At 34.6% G+C, this 22,100-nt stretch overlaps 1 protein-coding gene and 1 pseudogene across 2 annotated transcripts in view; one reads left to right on the top strand and one right to left on the bottom strand.

Moving 5' to 3' along the window:
* EDIL3 (EGF like repeats and discoidin domains 3) overlaps positions 1-22,100 on the top strand; it is a 448,089-nt gene that overhangs the window by 63,829 nt on the left and 362,160 nt on the right. The gene's annotated exons all lie outside the window — the stretch shown is intronic.
* LOC116275195 lies at positions 12,186-12,285 on the bottom strand (annotated as a pseudogene).

Raw genomic sequence — 22,100 nt, 5'->3', positions numbered from 1 at the left:
ATCATTTCACCATGTATACATATATGAAAGCATTACAATGCACACCTTAAATATTTAACATTTTTGTTTGTTAATTATTTCTCAAAGAGCTGGGGAAAAAAGACTTTTGCAGTAGAGGAGGATACATCTAAAAATTATCTAGATTGCATCATAGAGAGAAGATGACATGAAAAACTTTTTAAAAAGTTAAAAAGAGTGAATGATAACAACAATTCAACCTATATCTAACTGTATTTTCTCAAAGAGAGACTATAGAATGTGGTAAGGAAAAAAAACAATATTCAAGATAAACATAGCTGAAATAGTTTCTAGAAATGATGAAAGATTTGGGATACATTGGAAACAGAAGCAAGAAAAATAAGAATCTACATTTGGGTATAGCACAGTGAAAATACAGAATGCTAGAGACAAAGATATCTCACAGACAGCTAGAGAGAGAATACAGATGATTAACAATGTAATAAAGATGAGATTTACATCTAACTTTTTTTTTTTCCAAAACTTTTTATTGTGGTAAAATATACATAACATAAAATTTACCATCCTAACCTTTTTTTTTTTTTTGAGACCTAGCCTTGCTCTGTCGCCCAGACTGGAGTGCAGTGGCGCTATCTCGGTTCACTGCAAGCTCTGCCTCCCAGGTTCACGCCATTCTCCTGCCTCACCCTCCTGAGTAGCTGGGACTACAGGCGCCCGCCACCACGCCCGGCTAATTTTTTGTATTTTTAGTAGAGACAGGGTTTCACCGCATTAACCAGGATGGTCTGGATCTCCTGACCTCGTGATCCGCCCGGCTCGGCTTCCCAAAGTGCTGGGATTACAGGTGTGAGTCACCGTGCCCGGCCCATCCTAACCATTTTTAAGTGTAGGCTTCAGTGTTATTAAATAATTTCATACTATTTGTACAACCATGACCACAATCCATCTATAGAATTATTTTCTTCTTGTATGATGGGAACTCTATCGTTATTAAACAATAATTTTCCCTTCCCCCCATCAGTTCCTTGTAACTATCATTCTACTTTCTGTCTCTCATTTTTTTACTATTTAGTACCTCATGTCTTAGAGCATTTTAGATTGCTATAGCAAAATACCACAGTGTAGGTAATTTATAAAGAAAAAAATGTATTTCTTACAGTTTTGGAAGCTGGGAAGCCCAAGGTTGAGAGGCCTTCATCTGGTGAGGACCCTCTTGATTGATCATTCCATGGTGGAAGGTGGAAGCGGAAGAGAGATCAAGAGAGGACCAAACCGGGTTTTATAACAAATTTACACCTACAATAACTAACTCACTTCCATGATAATGACATTAAGAATTTCATGCAGACAGAGCCCTGGTGACCTGGTCACCTAATCAGCCACTTAAAGCTTCCACTTCTGAAAACTGCTGCACTGGGGATTAATGCAATTAATGTCTCACGTGAACTTTGTGGGACACATTGAAACCATAGCATCATCTAAGTGGAATCATACAGTAACCTATTTTTTATGACTAGCTTATTTCACTTAGCAAGGTGTTCTCAAAGTTTATCCACATTTTAGCATACGTTAGAATTTCCTTCCTTTTTAAGGCTGAATAATATTCCATTGTATTTATAGACCACATTTTGATACTCATTCATCCAGTAATGGACTGTTGTGATGCTTCCCAGTTTTAGCCATTGTGAATAATGCTGCTATGAACATGAGTGTACTCATATGCCTTTGAGATGCTGCCATCAGTATTTTGGGTACGTCCTCAAAAGTGGAATTAACAGATCATATGATAAATCTACTTTAAATTTTTTGAAGAGCCACAATACTATTTTCCACAGTGGCAATACTATTTTATATTCCCACAAACAGTACACAAGGGTTGCAGTTACTCCACATCCTCACCAACATATATTTTATTTTCTGTTTTTTATTACAACCATCCTAATAGTTGTGAGGTGATATCTCATTGAAGTTTTTATTCACATTTTCCCATGGAGTAGTATTGTTGAGCATTGTTTCATGTGTTTATTGGCCATTTGTATATCTTCTTTGAAGAAATGTCTATTCAGATCATTTGCTCATTTTGAAAATCAGATTATTAGGTTTTTGCTGTTGTTGCTATTAAGATTTAAGAATTCACTATACATTCTGGAAATTAATTCCTTTTAGATATGTGATTTACAAATATAGACTCCAATTCTGTGGATAAAATTCTCTGCTGATAGAATCTTTTGATGTACTATTTTAAAAAATTCATGTAGTTCATTTTGTCTATTTTTTCTTTTGATGTTTATGCCTTTTCATGTCATATCCAAGAAATCACTGCCAAACCCAATGTTGTGAAGCTTTTCTACTAAGAGTTGTATGGTTTTAGATTTGATGTTTTCATCATCAAAGGTTGTTAAATTTTGTCAGTGCTTTTCTATATCAACTGAGATGATCATACATTCTTTTTTTCCTTTCATTCTGTTAATGTGGTACATTACATTTATTGATTGTTGTTTGTTGAAATATCCTTGCATTCCAGGAATAAATTCTACTTGGTCACAGCGTATAATTAATTTTATATGCTGCTGAATTCAGCTTGCTAGTATTTAGGATTTTCACAGTGTTCACAAAGGATATTGTTCTTTTATGTTTTTTTCTTCTAGTTCCTTGGGTTTTGCTATCAGGGTTAATGCTGGACCCACAGAATGAATTAAGAAATGTTCATTCCTCTTCAAATACGAAAAGTATTTGTATTAGTTTGTCTTTAAACATTTGGTGGAAGTCACCAGTGAAGACACCAGGGATTTTTTTTAATCAGGAGAATTTTGACTATTGATTAAATCTTCTTACTAATTATAGGTCTATTCAGATTTCTTGTATCTTTGTCATTTTGTGATGACAGTGCTTGTGTTTCAAAAATTCATCCATTTTATCAAAGATATCTAATATGTAGGCATAGAATTCTTAACTATAGTCTCGTAAGTTTTATTTTTTCTGTAGAATTTGTAGTAATGTCCCCACTTTGATTTCTGATTTCAATAATTTGATTTTTCTTGTTTTCTTAGTGTATCTAGTTAAAAGTTCATTAAATTTATCGATTTTTTCATGGAATCAACTTTTGTTTTATTCGTTTTCTGTAGTGTTTTTCTATTCTCTATTTTGCTTATTTCTGCTATAACCTTTACTGTTTCCTGCTTTCTTCCAGCTTTGGGTTTAGTTTGATCTTCATTTTCTTGTTCCTTAAGTTTTAAAGTCAGGTTGCTGATTGGAGATCTTCTTATTTTTAATATAAGCATTTGAAAGTATACATTTGCCCTTTAGAACTATACTTACTGTGCTCCCCAAATTTTGGTGTGTATTTTCATTTTTCTTCATATCTAAGTATTTTTAAATTTCCATTGTGGTTGCTTATTTTATCCATTGGTTGTTTAAAAGTATGTTGTTTAATTTTTACAATTTTTTGAGAATGTCAGTTTTCTTTCTTGTTATTCATTTTTAACTTCATTCCATTGTGGCTGGAGAAGATGTGTTGTATTATCTCTGTCTTTATTAATCTATTGAGACTTGATTTTTGTCTTAGTGTATGGTCTATCCTGAAAATGTTCCATGTGGATGTGAGGAGAATGTATATGCTGTTGCTGTTGAGTAGAAAGTTCTGTATATGTCTGTTAGATCTTTTTGGTGTATTCTGTTGATTAAGTACTCTGTTTTTCTACTTATATTCTGTCCAGTTGTGCTATCTGTTATTCAGTATGGGGTACCGAAGTCTCTATTATTGTAGAATTGTTTATTTTTCCCTTCAAATCTGTCGGTTTTTGCTTTATATATTTTGATAGTCTGTTATTTGATTTGCAAATGTTTATTATTATTATACTTTTTTCCTCTATGAAAACTTATTAATATCTAATATACTTTTGGCTCTTATAACCTTTTTAAAGTATATTTTATCTGATATTTGTATATCCACCCTTGCTGTCTCTTTTGGTTACAATGTGCATGGACTATCTTATTTCATGCTTTTTCTTACAATCTATTTGTGTCTTTGGACTAAAGTGAGTGTCTTATAAGATCTCATTTAGTTGGAACATTTTGTTAAAACCCATTCTTCAAATCTCTGCTTTTTGAGTAAAGGATTTAATCCATTTGCATTTAAAGTCGTTACTGATAAAGAGGGATGTATTTCTGTCACTTTTCTGTTTGTTTCCTTTATACCTTATACCTTTTGTCCCATATGTCCTGTATTAATATTTTCTTCTTTGTTCAGTTGATTTTTTATATTGAAACATTTAATTCCTTTCTCATTTCCTTATGTGTGTATTCAACAGCTATTATCTTTAGTTACTGTGGGGACTGCATGTTAATGTCCTAAAGTTTATAGTGCTCTAATTTGTTATACTAGCTTAACTTCAATCAACAAAAGCTGCTTATTTACAGTGTAGTCATCACCACTTTAGTTGTTTATGCCACAAAATTACATCTTAATATATTGTGTGCCCCAAAACATACACTAATAATTCTTTAAATGCGTTACTCTCTTAAATTATGTATAAAACAAACTGCTGAGTTACAAACCAAAGTTGCAATAATACTAGCTTTTACATTAATAGTTTTAAAAAATGTATTAATCTCTTAAATTATGGGGAAACAGATTAAAGTTACAAACCATTGCTGAAATAATAGATTTTATAATTGCCTCTGTATTTACCTTTATTGAGATATTTATTTCTTCATATGGCTTCAAGTTACCATCTAGCTTTATTTCATTTTACCCTGCAGACTGTTTAGGGCAAAAAATCTTGCAGGACAGGTCTAGTCCCAATGAGTTCCCTCAGCTTTTGTTGATCTGGGTATGTGTCATTTTTTCCTTTAGTTTTGAAAGACGGTGTTGCTGGATACAGGATTCTCGATTGACTTTTTTTTCTTTTAGCATTTTGAATATATAGCCCACTGCCTTCTGTTCTGTATAGTTTCTGATGAGAAATCTGTTGACAATCTTATTGAGAATCCCTTGTACGTGATGAGATGCTGTTTGCTGCCTGGCTAATTTTCTAATTGCCTTTTTCTTTTCAAAGTTTTATTGTAATGTGTTTTGAAGTTGTTCTGTTTGAATTCACTGTAATTGAAGTTCATTTACCTTTTGGATATTTACATTCATGTCTGTTATCAAGTTTGGGGAATTTTCAGCTATTATTTCTTGAAATAGTATTTCTGCCTTCATCTAGCTCTCTTTTACTTCTAAGATTTCCAATATGTGTAAGTGAATATGCTTGACTGTGTTTAATAGGTTCTATTCACCTTTCCTTAATCTTTTTAAAAATTTTATTCAGACTCACTTATTTACATCGTCTTTTCCTCAATTTTACTAATTCTTTTATCTTCCTACTTAACTCTGCCATTGGATACTTCTACTGAATTTTTCTTTTCTGTTATTGTACTTTTTATCTCTAGAATTTATTTTTGCTTCTTTTTAGACTTCTCATATCCTCGATGATATTTCCATTTTTTAAATAAATTATTTTCTTGACTCCATATCTTAAAGATGCCATTTAGGATCTTTGAGGCAATTGTCTTAAAGTCTTTGTCTGGTGTATCTGTCATTAGGTCTTTTTCAGGGACAATTACTGTTGCTTTTTTCTTTTTTATTTTATTATTTTTTTTTTTTGAGTGGGTCATACTTTTCTGCTTCCTTGAAAATCTTGTGAAGTTTGTTGAAACTGGACATTTGAATTTAATTATGTAGTAAATTTGGAAACCATATTTCTCCCCTTTTTAGGGAGTTTTGCATATTATTATTTAATTTTCTTGCTGTCTTTATCATAAGAATTACTTTGAAGTGTAAACTTAAGGTCTTCTCAGGTCTTTTCTGAATCTATGCCTTTTCCTCATCATACATGATCACTTTCTAATGTTCTCCAGGTATGAAATTGGTTTTCAATGTCCTGTCTTTCTACGTCTTGCTGCTAAAATGGGAAAAAATAGAAAAATGAGAAATGAGGAATGGATGGATGATGTTGTGGTCCTTTAAATATTCTGAAAGTCACTTCAGCTCAAGGGGGATTTGTTGGCAACAATGGGGAGAAGTGTAACAAAATGGCTGCCCATCTTTTTTTGCACCTCTGTGGTCAGAAGCAACAATCACTGACAGGAGCACAGATTTCTAATATTTGGAGGACAGAGTGCTTTGAGGGTACCCTGGTTTCCACAAGTTCTGTGTAGGCTGCTCTTCTAATCCCTGCACATTTTTCCATCAGAAAGATGAGGGTTGAGAATGAGGAGCTGCTATTGTGCTAAGAGCTGAAATTTACCGTTGATGCGTTACCAGAATTTGTAAGGCTTTAATAGACTCAGTAGTTCCAAAATAGTTCCATCAAACAGATTCTGACAGTGCATTTGTTGTTTAGGTACAGAGATAGTTTCTTCATGTTTCCTACTCCACTGTCTCCCCAGAATCCTGCTCTACATCTAACATTTTAATGGCAACAATTGAAGATGGAAAACACTAACTCATGTTTTTCAAGAGCTTAGAATACTTATACCCTGGAATTATATCCAGGAAAATTGCCCCTCACAAATAAAGGCAAATGAAAGATACTTTCAAAATAACAGAAGCTGAGATAATTCAACACCAACATATATACACCAGAGGAACTCCTAAATTATTTATTTCCAGAAGAAAAAAGATGATAATGTTAGGAAATTCTGCACAAAGGAATAGTGAACAAATAAAAAGGTAAACATGTAGGAAAATATCACTATGATTTCATTTCATGAATACAATATAGCTCAAACTTTGAAAACCAGTTCACCATATTAACATGTTAGAAAGAAAAAACATATCTAAAATAATTGCAAAAAATCATTTAATAGCATTAAGTCATTATTTATAACCAAAATTCTCAGCACAAAGTAAAATCAAAGGAAATTCTTTCTTAAATTGATATTCTCTACCAAAATCTTCAGCAAACCTTACACTCACAAAAAATGTTGCAGTTGCATATATAAACTGCCTTAACTTTTCTTCCTTTTAGCATCCCTATGTGCAAGAAAGCTTGGCCCTTTGTGTGTTTGTTTTAGTCCTATATTTAGTATAAGATGGCTTGGAACCAGAACAGTTGTAGCAGTCTGAGGTGTAGATTGCTTTCCCTTCTTCTACTCCCTGTATGGAGGAGCGGATTTGCTCAGAGGTAGTGAGTGTCACATAATGCTCTAACACGGTATAGTAGAGAGTTGGAATGCTTAAATTCTAACTTAGCCTCAGATTAGCTATGAGATCTTCATTAAGAGTGCAGGTCTCAAACTGACATGTCTGATCAATGAGGTCTACTGGCCAGATTGTATTTAATGTCCCTTTCCTTGGATGGGCTGGAGCTGGCTGCCATACTTCTCAAATTTGAGTGAATATACAGCTTCCCAGGAATCCTGGGAAGCTGTTAAAATGCAGATATTGTTTAACTGGATTTAAGGTGCAGCCTGAATTTCAGCTTTTCTGACAATCTTTTATTGATGCCAATGCTGCTGGATCAAATCTATTTGAGTAATAACAACGTATTTTTTCTAAAGCATCTTTAGAATACTTTTCTCAATCAATATACTTCATTGAACTTAACAGAGATTTAACCTACAAGAAAATGACTTGCCGGCAACTTTTTTTGGGGGAAAGAGGTTTGCAGTATTCTTTTTTTTATTATTATACTTTAAGTTCTGGGGTACATGTGCACAACGTGCAGGTTTGTTACATAGGTATACATGTGCTGTGTTGGTTTGCTGCACCCATCAACTTGTCATTTACGTTAGGTATTTCTCCTAATGCTATCCCTCCCCCAGGCTCCCAATCCCGGACAGGTCCTGGTGTGTGATGTTCCCCTCTCTGTGTCCATGTGTTCTCATTGTTCAACTCCCACTTATGAGTGAGAACATGTGGTGTTTGGTTTTCTCTTTTTGTGTTACTTTGCTGAGAATGATGGTTTCCAGTTTCATCCATGTCCCTGTAAGGGACATGAACTCATCCTTTTTTATGGCTGCAGAGTATTCCATGGCATATATGTACCAAGTCTATCACTGATGGGCATTTGGGTGGGTTCCAAGACTTTGCTATTGTGAACAGTGTGGCAATAAACATATGTGTGCATGTGTCTTTGTAGTAGAATGATTTGTAATCCTTTGGGTATATACTAAATAATGGGATTGCTGGGTCAAATGGTATTTCTACTTCTAGATCCTTTAGGAATCACCACACTGTCTTCCACAATGGTTGAACTAATTTACACTCCCACCAACAGTGTAAAAGTGTTCCTATTTCTCCACATCCTCTCCAGCATCTGTTATTTCCTGACTTTTTAATGATTGCCATTCTAACTGGTGTGAGATGGTATCTCATTGTGGTTTTGATTTGCATTTCTCTAAAGACCAGTGATGATGAGCATTTCTTCATGTATCTATTGGCAGCATAAATGTCTTCTTTTGAGAAGTGTCTGTTCATATCATTTGCCCATTTTTTGATAGGGTTGTTTGTTTTCTTCTTGTAAATTTGTTTAAGTTCTTTGTAGATTCTGGATATTAGCCTTTGTCAGATGGATACATTACAATAATTTTCTCCCGATCTGTAGGTTGTCTGTTCACTCTGCTGATAGTTTCTTTTGCTGTGCAGAAGCTCTTTAGTTTAATTAGATCCCATTTCTTTTTTTGCCATTGCTTTTTGGTGTTTTAGTCATGAAGTCCTTGACCATGCCTATGTCCTGAATGGTACTAGTAGCCTAGGTTTTCTTCTAGGGTTTTTATGGTTTTAGGTCTTACATTGAAATCTTAATCCATCTTGAGTTAATTTTTGTATAAGGTGTAAGGAAGGGGTCCAGTTTCAGTTTTCTGCATATGACTAGCCTGTTTTCCCAACACCATTTATTAAATAGGGAATCCTTTCCCCATTGCTTGTTTTTGTCAGGTTTGTCAAAGATCAGACAGTTGTAGATGTATGGTATTTTTTCTGAGGCCTCTGTTCTGTTCCATGGGTCTATATCTCTGTTTTGGTACTAGTACCATGCTGTTTTGGTTACTGTAGCCTTGTAGTATAGTTTGAAGTCAGGTAGTGTGATGCCTCCAGCTGTGTGCTTTTTGCTTAGGATTGTCTTGGCAATGGGTTTTTTTTTTTTTTTTTTTTTTTGGTTCCATATGAAATTCAAAGTAGTTTTTTTCCAATTCTGTGAAGAAAGTCATGGTAGCTTGGTGGGGATAGCATTGAATCTATAAATTAATTTGGGCAGTATGGCCATTTTCACGATATTGATTCTTCCTATCCATGAGCATGGAATATTCTTTCATTTGTTTGTGTCCTGTTTTATTTCCTTGAACAGTCATTTGTAGTTCTCCTTGAAGAGGTCCTTCACATATCTTATAAGTTGTATTTCTAGGTATTTTATTCTCTTAGTTCTGAATGGGAGTTCACTCATGGTTTGACTCTCTGTCTGTTATTGCTGTATAGGAATGGTTGTGGTTTTTGCACATTGATTTTTTATCCTGAGACTTTGCTGAGGATGCTTATTAGCTTAAGGAGATTTTGGGCTGGGATGATGGGGTTTTCTAAATATACAATTATGTCATCTGCAAAGAGAGACAATCTGATTTCCTCTTTTCCTAATTGAATATTCTTTATTTCTTTCTCTTGCCTGATTATCCTGAGCAGAACTTCCAATACTATGTTGAATAGGAGTGGTGAGAGAGGGCATCCTCGTTTTGTGCCAGTTTTCAAAGGGAATGCTTCCAGTTTTTGCCCATTCAGTGTGATGTTGGCTTTGGGTTTGTCATAAATAGCTCTTTTTATTTTGAGATACATTCTATCAATACCTAGTATTGAGAGTTTTTAGCATGGCAGGCTGTTGAGTTTTGTCAAAGGCCTTTTCTGCATCTATTGAGATAATCATGTGATTTTTGTCATTGGCTCTGTTTATGTGATGGATTACATTTATTGATTTGTGTATGTTTGACCAGCCTTGCATCGCAGGGATGAAGCCCACTTGATCACGGTGGATAAGCTTTTTGATGTGCTGCTGGATTTGGTTTGCCAGTATTTTTGTGGAGGATTTTTGTATTGATGTTCATCAGGGATATTAGCCTAAAATTTTTGCTATTGTTGTGTCTCTGCCAGGCTTTGGTATCAGGATGATGCTGGCCTCATAAAGCGAGTTAGGGAGGATTCCCTCTTTTTCTATTGATTAGAATAGTTTCAAAAGGAAGGGTACCAACTCGTCTTTGTACCTCTCGTGGAATTTGGCTGTGAATCCATCTGGTCCTGGACTTTTTTTTGGTTGGTAGGCTATTAATTATTGCCTCAATTTTGCAACCTGTTATTGGTCTATTCAGAGATTCAGCTTCTTCCTGGTTTAGTCTTGGGAGGGTGTATGTGTCCAGAAATTTATCCACGTCTTCTAGATTTTCTAGTTTATTTGCATAGAGGTTTTTATAGTATGCTTTGATGGTAGTTTGTATTTCTGTGGGATCAGTGGTAGTATCCCCTTTACCATTTTTTATTGCATCCATTTGATTCTTCTCTCTTTTCTTCTTTATTAGTCTTGCTAGCGGTCTATCTATTTTGTTGATCTTTTCAAAAAACCAGTTCCTGGATTCATTGATTTTTTTGAAGGATTTTTTGTGTCTCTATCTCCTTAGTTCTGCTCTGATCTAAGTTATTTCTTGTTTTCTGCTAGCTTTTGAAAGTGTTTGCTCTTGCTTCTCTAGTTCTTTTAATTGTGGTTTCAGGGTGTCAATTTTAGATCTTTCCTGCTTTCTCTTGTGGGCATTTAATGCTATAAATTTCCCTCTACACACTGTTTTAAATGTGTCCCAGAGATTCTGGTGTATTGTGTCTTTGTTCTCATTGGTTTCAAAGAACATCTTTATTTCTACCTGCATTTCATTATGTACCCAGTAGTCATTCAGGAGCAGGTTGTTCAGTTTCCTTGTAGTTGTGTGGTTTTGAGTGAGTTTCTTCTGAGTTCTAATTTGATTGCACTGTGGGCTGAGAGACAGTTTGTTGTGATTTCTGCTCTTTTACATTTGGTGAGGAGTGTTTTACTTCCAACTATGTGGTCAATTTTGGAATAAGTGTGATGTGGTGCTGAGAAGAATGTATATTCTGTTGATTTAGGGTGGAGAGTTCTCTAGATGTCTAGTAGTTCCACTTGGTCTAGAGCTGAGTTCAAGTTCTGGATATCCTTGTTAATTTTCTGTCTCGTTGATCTGTTTAATATTGACAGTGGGGTCTTAAAGTTTCCCACTATTATTGTGTGGGAGCCTAAGTCTTTTGTAGGTTTCTAAGAACTTGCTTTATGAATCTGAGGGCTCTTGTATTGGGTGCATATTTAGGATAGTTAGCTCTTCTTTTTGCATTAATCCCTTTACCTTTCTGGAATGGCCTTCTTTGTCTTTTTTGATCTTTGTTGGTTTAAAGTCAGTTTTATCAGAGACTGGGATTGCAACCCCTGCTTTTTTTTGCTTTTCATTTGCTTTGTAGATCTTCCTCCATCCCTTAATTTTGAGCCTATGTGTGTCTTTGTATGTGAGATGGGTCTCCTTAATACAGCACACTGATGGGTCTTAACTCTTTATCCAATTTGCCAGTCTGTATCTTTTCATTGGGGCATTTAGCCCATTTACATTTAAAGTTACTTTTATTGTTATGTGTGAATTTGATCCTGTCATTATGATGCTAGCTGGCTATTTTGCCCATTAGTTGATGCAGTTTCTTCATAGTGTGGATTGTTTTTACAATTTAGCATGTTTTTGCAGTGACCATTACTGGTTGTGCCTTTTCATGTTTATTGCTTCCTTCAGGAACTCTTGTAAGGCAGGCCTGGTGGTGACAAAATCTCTCAGCATTTCCTTGTGTGTAAAGGTTTTTATTTCTCCTTCACTTATGAAGCTTAGTTTGGCTCTGTATGAAATTCTGGGTTGAAAATTCTTTTCTTTAAGAATGTTGAATATTGGCCCCCACTCTCTTCTTGCCTGTAATGTTTCTGCTGAAAGATCTGCTGTTAGTCTGATGGGCTTCCCTTTGTGGGTAACCCGACCTTTCTCTCTGGCTGCCCTTAACATTTTTTCCTTCATTTCAACCTTGGTAAATTTAATGATTATGCTTCTTGGGGTTGCTCTTCTCAAGGAATATCTTTGTGGTGTTCTCTGTATTTCCTGAATTTGAATGCTGGCCTGCCTTGCTAGAGGTTGGGGAGATTCTCCTGGATAATATCCTGAAGAGTGTTTTCGGTGCTCTACACGTTCAGGGAAACTTCTCTAGTAATGAACTATAGAAATGATCCCTGAAAGTATAGTCTTGCCGGCAACTTTTAAAAAAATATTAATTGTGTTAAATTACTTTAATTAGCAATGTATCTGTTTAATTTCACAGATACACTATAGTCAATGAGGTGTTAAATCTTTTTAAACAAATTTTAGCATGACTGAAGGTATCATGCTATAATAAGAAACAAACACTGGATTTGTAAGCCTGAGACCTGGGTGCTAATCTCCTCTACCTCTAATTGGTTATGATTGAAAATTTAGGTTATCTAAATCTGTTTCTTCATCTGAGGAATTAATAGTTGAATGAGTTACATGATTTCTCTGGATTGCTGTAGCTCTAAACTAATATTATTATAAAACTTTCATAATTATAGGAGTTTTGAGGTAGCTTATAGATGACATTTCAAATCATTTATACATAAGCTTAGCAGCAAAGTACAGATGTTGAGTCCAGGCAATCTCAATCATTGAGAAACATAATGAGTATTTTCAATTGGATCATGGGTATTACATGACTTAGTTCATAAAATTCACTGGAAATAGATCAGTTTGTCTTTTATTTTTGCAGTCATCACTGTAAGTTCTGTTAAACTAGAAGGAAAATAAAATAAAAAATTGCAAAAAAACAGCATTCATGTATTGTGAACACTTAGTAACACACATTACGCTTCCTATTACCCTATTCCTACAACTACCATAAAAAGAATAAAATTCAAAAAATATTTATACTTTAAATAGTTATTTGGACTACTTAATAGGGTTAGCATAATAATTTTCTCAAGATTTCTTTGATTCCTGGGATTTATTCATTAAAAAATTGAATAAGCATTAGTATTTATTAACTTAGGCATGGAATTTAACATTTGTTGTCTTGAAGACTTTGTAAAAATTTATAGGCTATAATGTTCTATTTGGGACAGTTTAGAAAAATTATATCTTAAGTATTTCACATAATAGAACAGGGGAGCTGTAATGGAAAGGATTAAATTATGAAAATTTATCTTCAAAGTGTTTTGGAAGGAAGATTGATGTTCTTTCCTGCAAAGGTAAATTGGCCTAATAATTTTAGCATAGTGAAATTTATGAAATCTAGGAAACCTTTTAACTTATATTTCTGTACATCTATATTAATAAAAGATTCTTCATAGCCTAAAATAGACTTTCCTTTGCCTGCATTCATTTTATGAAAGTCAAATGCTAAATTAGAAAGCAAAAGGAATAAAGCAAATTGGGCATGAAGATAAAGCAGATGTTTCTGACACTGTAAAGACCTAGCAGAGTGAGTCAAAGTCAGGATGGGAGAGATTTGTCATTGGAGTTACTGCATGCTGTTCCTACCCGCTTCTCCATGATCTGAGCCAAGTCCTAGTAAGGACTGCCTCCTGATTCCCACATGGTTTTGTGTTTTTCCCTCTCTTTCTTTCTTTCTTTCTTTCTTCCTTCCTTCCTTCCTTCTTCTTCCTTCCTTCTTCCCTTCCTTCCTTCCTTCCTTCCTTCCTTCCTTCCTTCCTTCCTTCCTTTTCCTTTCTTCCTTTCTTTCTTTTCCTCTTTCCTCTCTTTCTTTCTCTTTCTTTCTTTCTTTTTCTCTCTCTCTCTCTCTTTCTCTTTTTCTTTCTTTCTTTCTTTTTCTTTCTTTCTTGTCTTTCTTTCTTTTGAGTCTCACTCTTGTCACCCAGGCTGGATTTCGATGGCACAACCTCGGCTCACTGCAACCTCCGCCTCTCTGCTTCAAGCAATTCTCCTGCCTCAGCCTCTAGTATAGCTGGGATTACAGGCACATGCCACCACACCTGGTTAATTTTTATATTTTTAGTAGGGATGGGGTTTTGCCATATTGGCCAGGCTGGTCTCAAACTCCTGACCTCAGGTGATCCGCCCATCTTGGCCTCTCAAAGTGCTGGGATTACAGGCATGAGCCACCATACCCAGCCGGTTTTGCATTTATTTCTCCACTACCGCACCCCACTAAATGGTATCTGCCCTGTCTTCTCTATTTATACCTTTAGTATGTGGATCTCTTCTAAGTATGTACAATTTCACTGCAAATTCAGAATTACCTGGAAGCTTTAAGAAATACTGGTGCCTGTGGTCCTACCCAGAGAGATTCTGATTTAATGGTCAGAGATGTGGCCTGGGCATTGGGATTTTTAAAAGCTTTCTAGGTGACTGATGTGTAATTGAAGCCCACTGAAATCTACCAGGTAGTCTACTGGGTCTTTGGAATTACCGACTTACTTAATGCTCACGATACTTTTCTAGGTAGATATTATACTCCTTTGTAGAGGAAAATAAGTGGAATATCAGGAAGGCTTAATGACTAGCTTAATACCACTAGTACGTGGTAGCCACAGAATTCTAGCCATGTTCTACATTATTGCACATTTGCTCTTTTCCTTTACTTTAGAAGCAGGCTAAGTTTCATGTTCTGTGACCCAGATTCTCGGCAAAGCCAGAGTCTCTTTTCTTGCTGTATCAAGCTTTTGTTAAAACAGTAATCTTCGTATAAACTTAAAGAAACATTTACCTATGTATAAAATTTTCTGCATCTAATAGCAAGATGACTTAGGTTACTTTTCCCCTTAATGTAATGCGGAGTTGCAGTGATCCGTTTGAGTTTAAATTGGCATGTTCTGTCTTTTAACCTGACCAGCAGTGCGAAGATCTTTGTTTTTTATTTTCTGTATTTTATATAGTGACAAGAAATTTGAATCTGCCCTTGTTTAATTTTAATTATGCATTTAAATATTTGAATGTATTTTCAATATTGTGGGCCCTGTCACAAAACCCAGACCATTTCTATTAGTAACTTACGTAATTTTATGGCAGGACCAGAATGCCACTCAAAACACTTTGCTGAGCTCTGCTAAAATTACATTTAAAAATATATTTATTCAATATATTCCAATATTACATTTGATAATTATGTTGAATTATGGATTTCCTACTCTTCATCTTATATGCTAAAATTGCTGTTTATATTTAAGTCATTTATTTGTTGAAGAAAGAGGCACCCTAGATTAAAAGAAGAACACTTTGATGGATTACTTTATGTACAGCTGACAAAAAGTGTAATGTAATTACAAAAAGGATCCATTCTACTGAGAGTGTTAAAATGCTAAATAGAAAATACATTGAATAGTGGGAGGGTACATTGGTACCACCAGTTGGGAAGCTGTGTGTTATTATCTTCTGAAGCTAATATAAGTTAACACACTAACTAACATACATGTAACCTAAAATTAAGCAATTAAAAATAAATTGCTTACAAAAATGTCTCTAGTGGCATTATTTATATTAAAAAATTGAAACAACCAAATGTCCATCAGCCACAAGAAGAGTTAATAAATTGGCATATTCATCAAGAAAATACAGAAATGAAGAAAAACTGCTTCATGCAATGATATTGATGAATCTCATGGACATAATGTTGGGTAAAAAAACAAACAAACAAACAAACATGATAGAATACATTCAATTTATGTGAAATCCAGGAGCAGACAGAAGTGATCTGTGGTGATGGTAGCCAAGAGAGCGGTTACCTTCGAGGGTTGATTTTTGCCTGGGTAAGAGCACTGGAGAGCATTGTGGAGTGTGAGAAATGACATGTTTTAATCTGGGAGGCTAGGGGTACATAGATATGTACACATGGAGCTCCATATGCGTGACTTGTGCACTTTACTGTAGGCAAGTTATAACTCAACCATAGTGAGGTTGGGGTGTGTATATGTCTATTTTTAAAAAGTGATCTACAAGGACAGAGGCTCTGGGTGACCAAGACCTTAGGACACTGCAAATATTTGCATAAGGATAAAGAAAAATTAATTGTGACCTCAGAAGATTTAGAATTAGCACTCCAGATGGCCATGTCACTCATTATAGTGCTTATAGGAGAAAGTTATTTTTTCAACACTTGCCTGTCATCTAGGGCATACTAGAATTAATTTTTAAGATTACTATTTTTTCTGTGAATTATTTAAATGACTTAAAAATTGCAGTCTTAACAAAAAGGAAAGGGAACATACTGTTCTTAGAATACATGGTTTTAACATAATGACAGAAGGGCTCCAAACTTAACATTGCCCTAAGGTAACCTCCCCCACATGTAAAAACATTTTTATTTTCTCTCACACTTTGGATAAATTACCTTCATTAATCTGAAGATTTCTAATCTGACCTCATTGGCATCATTAGCATTTTATGCAACAGAACTATTTATTAAATGTTACTGTCAGCTAAAAAGCATTTTATAAAAGAATGTATAGATTTCAAGGTTCAGTTATTTTCCTTGTCAAGAGAATGACTTTAGAGTATCATTTAAAAATGTGTGGTAGCTTTGTCAGAATTGTTATTAATTTTTCATGAAAATTCTTCTCTCTTACCTGAGGTTTTCTATTTGGTATTTGTAAGGCATCTCTGGAATCGAGGGGAAGCAGTGATAATGTGGAGCGAAACTGTAGGTTTAAGAGAAAGAGGAAAAACATTTACCACTAACAAAGAAAGATAGCATTATTGGCTTGAGAAACAAACAAAACCCCTGACAATTAATTTAAAAAAGAAAAGTTTTATTTTTCTGAAGAAGAGAGGATAAATGGGGAAATTCTGTTAGGAGATACTAATCTTCAACATAATTATGCCATAGGAGTTTGAGCTTTACAGTTAAAAATTGTGTCCTCAATATGTAGCACCAGACTCACAGCTCATGAGAGGAAATGTAAGTACATTATACTTTATTAAGTTCTGTATCTTTATATAAACTTTGAAAAGAAATTTGACGGTATCCTTTAATATATCCTGAAAAATATACTGCTGTAAAAAGAAACCAATTAAAATTTTAAAAATTACAATCAAATATGTATCAGCCAATAGATCGTTTTATACAAATGATATTATTTTAAAAATATTTTTAGTTTTACACATAACATTATGACTCATCTTGTTCAGATAGATTTCTGTTTTATAAAATTGAATTGTAAATTAGTAAGTTACTGTCTGCCTTATTTTAATATTTCTAAAAATTACTGCCTGAAAAAGAGTACTAAATTTAATTTTGTACATGGCCAAAGAAATAACAATTCTTCCAAATGAAATTGAATTAACTTGAAATACAATAGACAGCATGTACCCATCATATGAAAGCCAATTACAATTAAAATAGTCACTATTTTAAACTGCTGTACAGCAGACTAGGAAAATACTTTATTCAAGTAACTAGACACATTAGGAATATTCATATGCACGTGTCACCCTAAGGTTTACATCCTTTCCTACAAACAATCACTGCTTCTGTCTTGCAGATTCTAGATACCAGTTAGTACCTGCCTATTTGCATATCCTCTAGGCCATTCACACTCAGCATTTTCAAAACAAATGCCTTATAATCTTTCCTCTTTATGCCCAAACTGGATAATTTACTTGTAATAAAGACCAGCAGTTAAGAAGACCGGTTAGCCACTAGATCATATTGATTCTACATCTCAGATTTTTAAAAAATTCCTCTTCCCTTGTTTCCTATGTCCACTTCTCTCACACTGAGTTTTGTAGGTGATCCCTTAAATATCTCCCTGCCTTCAACTTGCTTTGTCCTCATTATCTTCTTTATACTGTTGAGCAGAATTATATCTCTAAAATATAGATTCAATCATGACTGCTTCAGATTTTTTATTGAGTAAAAGGACAATGCAGGAATCCTACATTGATTTAGTTCTACATGATCTGGCATCAAGCTACCCTTCTAATTTCAGTTTTTACCCTAATAACTATTTTCAAACCCAAATTTTCCTCCCCCTCCATCTAATTCACATTCTTCTCAAATTCGTCACTGCTCTGTGCGTTAGAGACCAAACTTTCTTCTGTACTTTCTTATGCACCTTCTTCTCATTTCTCCTCTTGTATTTTTTAATCTCTCTCTTGTACAGGCTGCAGCTAATTGTGGACTTTCATCGAGTTTGGCCTTGCTCTCTGCTTTTATTTCCTCTAATAACTCCCTCAGAGAGAGTTCATTTGCTCGAAGAGTTTCACCTGCCATGTCTGTGCTTCTGATATTTCCTTGACCCAATGTATGCAGCCTGCAGTTGCTGGCAGAATCTTTCAAACGTAATTTTTGACAAGTTATTTTTCTTTTCCCAGATACTATAGTGATTTTTATTGTTTATTTTTGTAGCAATCGTCTAGTTTCTTTTTCCTAATTACTGCAACTTATGTAACATTCCTGCAAATGACCTCTGTGTTTTTGTTGGGCCTCTTTGTTTTCTTCTATTTTTGTGGAGCATCTTTATTTTCTCTTATTTACATTACCTTAGCACCACACTTCCTCATCCTATGTTAATTTTCTTCACTGTGACTTTTTTTGTTTTTGCCAAGAACATTCTTCCCCAATTTTCATTAGCCTGCAGTCTTCATTTAATTCAAGATGCAGATTAGATTCACTTATTCCACGAAATCTTCTTTGACTAACCCTACTTCTCTCCTACCACTCACTTTGGAATGACTTATCTTTTATTTTCAGATGTGTACTTGCATTTCTGTTCATTCTTCAATTGTACCTTCCTAACTAGATCACATATCTTTTGTGATAGTATCATTTATGTCTTTTGTGTTTCTAGCACTTTGTACACAAGAAATAGACACTTGGTAGTTAGTTGATTATACTGGAAAAATATATGAATAATAATTAAGTTTTATTGAGTACTCACTGTGTATCAAGTACTGTGTGAAGTATTTTACATGAATCACTTTTATATAAGGCCCAGTGAGCCAAAATGGCTTGTTTAAGGTCACATAGCTGGTGAGTTGTGAAGGTGGGGTTTAAAGCCTGTGCACAAGCGTAATCACCAGCTTAGTTTGGAAAGTGTGGCTTTCCATAAGATACAGCTGCTGATTAAATCATCTTAGGAAATGACTTATTCAGGGAACATGCTTTACAACTCTAAAAGTTTTGCTATCAATCTTCATATCACAAAATAATAAAACAGAGGCACTGGGACAGAATTGCTTTCACTAGAAATTGATTTGTGTTTGAAACTTGACTCATGATTTAGTACAAACCTGGTAAGCTCTAAAATTTACTGATTCCATCTGAACAGTATCGATCAAGAAATACTGGTGGTTGATTTGCCTGTAGAATATAATTCATCCACTTGCCATAATCCCAGATCTCAAGGAAAATTCTATGTAGTTCATAGAAGGTGGGAAAAAAATTATCATTATGTATAACAATAATATTTACTAGTGGGTATTATTAATAAAGTGTGTCCTACTTTTAGAAATATATTATGAACATTAAACCTCAATTTGTTCCTGTTTCTAAAATTAACCAAATGTTATGAATTTAAAGGAATACATACCGAAGGCATTTTCAGGCTGGTTGCAATTGCGATTGGTCTCCTCTATTTCAAGCCAGTGTTTAGCTTAAGCCAATGACCTTCTTACCTGGCAGTTGAATCTAATACTTCTCCACCAACAGTGAAAAAAATACAGCTAGAAGGCCTCATTCGTGACTGTTCCTAGGATAATTTCTTGAGTATGCTTTGACGTTTTCGCATAAAAAATTAGAAACCTAGGCAGAAGAGGACCCTTATCCCTAAAGGAGAGACTTTTTATTCCCCTGAAGACTGGAAAGGAACTTGTTCATTCGTAGATCAGACAATCTCGTGAGACATGAGATGAAAGTAAGGACAAGGCGCACATAGTGTATATATGTATGTATGTATTTATTTATTTATTTTATTCTTTTTTGAGACTGAGTCTTGCTCTGTCGCCCAGGCTGGAGTGCAATGGCATGATTTCGACTCACTGCAACCTCCGCCTCCTGGGTTCAAGTGATTCTCCTGCCTCAGCCTCCCTAGTAGCTGGGATTACAGGCACGTGCCACCACGCCTGGTTAATTTTTTGTATTTTTAGTAGAGATGAGGTTTCACCGTGTTGGCCAGGATGGTCTCCGTCTCCTGATCTTGTGATCCACCCACCTCGGCCTCCCAAAATGCTGGGATTACAGGCGTGAGTCACTGCACCCGGCCTGTATCTTAAAGTTAGTTTTTAACTGATAAGCAGGAGAACTCACAGCTTGCAATTGTGAAACACAGAACCAAATCAAACTCTGCTGAGAACCTTAGAGAAACCTTGCTTCATTTAGCTAGTGGATTACAGCCTATATCTAAAAAGGCTCCTGAGACCAATGGCAATAGAACTAATATGAGCCTTTGGGAGTGATTACACAAAACCTGGTAAGAACTAAGTTTTGTGGAACAAATGATACACATGGTAGGCCCAGAAACTAGTTGCACAGTGGACCAAAGAAACAGTTTTACCATTTGAGAGGAAGGAGATGGTTAATACATTTGTTCACATATGTATCCATGGAGAAATCCCTGGAATTTTTTAAAAAAATGTTAATAGCGTTTAAATGTACCTCTTCTATCATAAAAGGGTAAAATCTGGATTATTTAATTACTGCTTAAGTCCTGGATTTGTTAATTCTAGATTTATTTTTATCTTTCGCTGCTAGATTTTATTTACCTTCTTATACTGAAGTTGGTTTTATTCTGTTAGTTTACAAAAAATGTTCCAAATCACTAGCTAATGCAGTGGTTTGCCTCCTCAAGAGCCTCACATTTACTTTTAGCTAAATAAATTACATTAAAATAACTATCTTCCTGTCTCTCAGATTATATTGATGCAGATTCTACTTACTTATTTTTATTGAGGGAGATCCTTGCTTTTTGTATATTTCTAAAGTGTGCCATCACATATAAAGTGAGGACTTTAGTTTTATATTTTAAAAAGTAAAAGTTTTCATCTTACTTAATATTTCCTGGCTCGCATCTAGTTGTTGTATGTGTCTGCTTAGATTTGCATACCTTTAAGTAACTTTTTCAAAGGTTTAGTCATAAATATGTAAAACCAATTAATGGATTTTGATTAGGCTTATCCCAAGATAATATGTATCATTCATCAGATCCTTTATATGACATTCAAAACATAATTTCACCTCATATACTTAATTGATCTTTGTAATAATATGTTCTAAAATTGACCTTCACATAGTCATTCAGGATGCATAGAACTAGAACTTTTTTCTCTGGAATTCTTGTGTCAACTTCATTAAAGCAAGAGAAGTGGAATAGAGGCTGCCTGTTCAAAACTACAAAATGCAAGCTGACATTCACCATTTTGTGGTCCGTCATGCATGTCAGCTAAATGACAGAAATGCCCCAGATGTTCTGTCACACATTGAGAAAGCTCCATACTTCAACTCACACAATTTTGGTTCACCCTAGGTGACTCTGAGTTGAAAACCCTAAGCTTGACATTCTTGTCAGTCTATTGACATATACCAAATAATTTAATCAGGCATGTTGCATTATGTTAAAACCAGATATTTTGTTACCAGTTCAGGTTTTACGTAGAAAACAGCCCTGTTACTCAATGGTGATGATAGGATATAGGATGAGCTATATTGTTTACTGTACCATCTACTTCTATGTATTTTCATATATTTACTATTATAGTAAGTAGCTTTCTCAAAAACCATTTAAAGTCACAAATTGTTTAAATAAATTGTGGCTTGTGCACACCCATGAATATATGACTGTGTACTCATTAAAAATAATATTATAAATTTGTATGGATTGATATGGAAAGATTCTCACAATATATTGTAGAATGGAAAAGTTAGCTGTAAAACAGTGTATATGACATCGTCTGCTTTAACCCAAATACTCATGGACACATGTGTGCAAACACACACACACACATACTGTTCAAGTTGATGCCTCTGGGAAGTGGAATTAAAGAGCTGGAAGAATAAAAGGGAATAAAAAATGTTGTATATACTGTTCTGTACTGTTAGA

The sequence above is a fragment of the Papio anubis genome, chromosome 5 (assembly GCF_008728515.1).
Source record: "Papio anubis isolate 15944 chromosome 5, Panubis1.0, whole genome shotgun sequence".
Classification (NCBI taxonomy): Eukaryota; Metazoa; Chordata; class Mammalia; order Primates; family Cercopithecidae; genus Papio; species Papio anubis.
This window is presented reverse-complemented; position numbering and strand designations above follow the sequence as displayed.